Raw genomic sequence first — 3,076 nt, forward strand, 5'->3', positions numbered from 1 at the left:
ATTTTTCGCACTTGTGGGAGTACGCTGCATGCGGCCCTCCGCAGTTCACACAAGAGAGGGTGTCGGATGGGCAGTTGTCGCTCGGATGATCGTGTGCCGCGCATTTCGCACAGATCGTTCGGCCTTGGAAGCAGTTGGTTCCATGGCCGAACCGTTGCTCTTAAAGGAGCGGTGCGGGTTTCGAATGTATGGACGCATGGACCACCAGATAAAGCCTGCATTTATATGTTATGGAAGTACTGCGTGGTCAAGAGTCAAGATGATCTGCTTTACGGGAATTCACTTGTCGACTCTGCGTATGGTAATGCATCTCACGGCAGTGTCGCCCAAATCCTTCAAGCATGCAAGGAGATCTGCATTCGTTTCGTTCAGAATATCTGTCTCGGATATCACACCCTGCCAGCTGTTGAGACTCCGATGGGGCGTGACCCTGATGTATAGATCAGCCAGTCTAGTCTAAGCTAGAAGCTTTGTGGACTGCTACTTGTCGTTTACCTCGATGAGCAGATCACCTGTTCTTTGTTTTTTGGCCTTATACAATTTTCCTATTATAGCTTCAAGATATGTTGCAATCAAGAAGACTCACTGCGATGCAAGAGGGTGGGCTGGAGGGCAAGTTCTCTTTGCTGAAACGTAGGCCACAATCGTGCTTTTACCTTGTTCGAAGTTTTTCTTCTCTTATATATATATATATGTATATATATATATATATATCAAGGTTGCAGTCGTCATTGCCAGTGCTATTCGGCTGTTTCCGAAATATTTAATAGTGCCGAATAACGTGTGTTTGTCATGTTTCATTGATACAGTAATAACTAGGCGAGAATATAAGTCGAGAAAAAATCCGCCGTTTTTCCGGGAGCGGGAGTCGAGCCCACATCTCCGCATAACGCGTGCGGTGCGTTAACCAATTACGCTACCCCGCAGCGGCTCCTCTCTCGACTTTACAGGGGGGGTTTATATTTACAAGTGCTCTGAGGCCGGCCAACTAGCGCCGCCCCTCGACCACCGCGGGAGACGTAGAACGTCTTTTTTCCAGCGGCCGCCACGTAAGACGTGGTCGGAGGCCGGGGTTAGCAATTGGCATATTGGTTAACGCACCGCACGCGTTATGCGGAGATGTGGGTTCGATTCCCGCTCCCGGAAAAACGGCGGATTTTTTCTCGACTTATATTCTCGCCTATTTATTACTGTATCAAAGAAACATGACAAACACACGTTATTCGGCACTATTAAATATTTCGGAAACAGCCGAATAGCACTGGCAATGACGACTGCAACCTTGATATATGTCCTTACAGAGTCCCTCGTCCGGTATCTTTCTGTTCTGCTACATGCATTACGAGGGCTCTGGCTCCAGCAGTTCGGATATGCCAATTGCTAACCCCGACCTCCGACCATGTCTTACGTGGCGGCCGCTGAAAAAAAGACGTTCTACGTCTCCCGCGGTGGTCGAGGGGCGGCGCTAGTTGGGCGGCCTCAGACCACTTGTAAATATAAATCCCCCCTGTAAAGTCGAGAGAGGAGCCGCTGCGGGGTAGCGTAATTGGTTAACGCACCGCACGCGTTATGCGGAGATGTGGGCTCGACTCCCGCTCCCGGAAAAACGGCCGATTTTTTCTCGACTTATATTCTCGCCTATTTATTACTATATCAAAGAAACATGACAAACACACGTTAATCGGCACTATTAAATATTTGGGAAACAGCCGAATAGCACTGGCAATGACGACTGCAACCTTGATATATGTCCTTACAGAGTCCGTCGTCCGGTATCTTTCTGTTCTGCTCTGCTATATATATATATATATATATATATATATATATATATATATATATATATATATATATATATATATATATATATATATATATATATATACATATATATATATATATATATATATATATATATATATATATATATATATATATATATATATATATTTATATATATATATATATATATATATAGCGAATCAGACAATGGGGAATGATGAGGGGCTCGGTGAAATAAGACAGAAAATAGGAATTGGCAGTAAAGAAAACCTTGGAAAGCTAAGGGGGGGTTCTGGTGGCTCATGGAAACAGATGAAGAATTTTTTGAGTCCGAAAAAAATTGCTGAAAAAATGCCCGCCGGGTGGGATCCGAACCCACGACCTCCAGAATACGGGTCTGGTGCGATAACCACTACGCTACTGGCGGGGCTGTTTCCCTACTAGTTTCTCGGGTATTCATGTTAAGGTATTTTTGTTTACATTACTTGGTGGTGGTATCCGGCGCCTCACGGACTACACGGGGTGAAGGGGACCTTCTTTTAAACCCCCGGGCCGTGACTCCAGTGCCTACGACATGTCAAGAGTGGTCGACTATCCTTGGACCCTCTTAAGCTACCTTTGCCATCAAGACATGTCGTAGGCACTCGAGTCACGGCCCGAAAGTTGAAAAGAAGGTCCCTTCACCCCGTGTAGCACGAGTGGCGCTGGCAGCCACCCCCAAGCACAGGAAACAAAAATACCTTAACCTAAATACCCGAGGAACTTTTGGGGAAAAAGCTATGTATATATATATATATATATATATATATATATATATATATATATATATATATATATATATATATATATATATATATATATATATATATATATATATATATATATATATATATATATATATATATATATATATATATATATATATATATATATATATATATATATATATATATATAGAGAGAGAGAGAGAGAGAGAGAAGTTGGAAACTTCCCTTCGGAGCAGCCCGGAGATATCCGAAATGGAAAGAATGGAACTCAAGAGATACGAATCTCAAAAAGAAGGAGGTGTGATGAACCAAAAATTTAAAAAGATGCGGAGAGACAATATCCCCATTCCAGATCACTCCTTTAGGGAGCAGGGAGTTGGATGCTCAGGAAGCCAAACCAGAACTGAGAATTCTTCCATTCCGGATAATCCAGCTGCTGTACCCTTGGTTGAGGAGAAAAGCGTATGTCCTGTGAGTAAAACCCCATCTGAAAGTTCGGCGCATCCAGAATCCAACGTTGTCAACCTATC

At 43.1% G+C, this 3,076-nt stretch overlaps 1 non-coding gene across 1 annotated transcript; it reads right to left on the bottom strand.

Moving 5' to 3' along the window:
- Positions 1 to 2,133: 2,133 nt before the first annotated feature.
- Trnat-cgu (transfer RNA threonine (anticodon CGU)) lies at positions 2,134 to 2,206 on the bottom strand. The gene has a single exon. It is a non-coding gene; the product is annotated as a tRNA-Thr (tRNA).
- Positions 2,207 to 3,076: the final 870 nt, after the last annotated feature.

The sequence above is a fragment of the Haemaphysalis longicornis genome, unplaced genomic scaffold (assembly GCF_048455015.1).
Source record: "Haemaphysalis longicornis isolate Haplotype H1 unplaced genomic scaffold, Haemaphysalis longicornis Haplotype H1 scaffold_6, whole genome shotgun sequence".
Lineage (NCBI taxonomy): Eukaryota > Metazoa > Arthropoda > Arachnida > Ixodida > Ixodidae > Haemaphysalis > Haemaphysalis longicornis.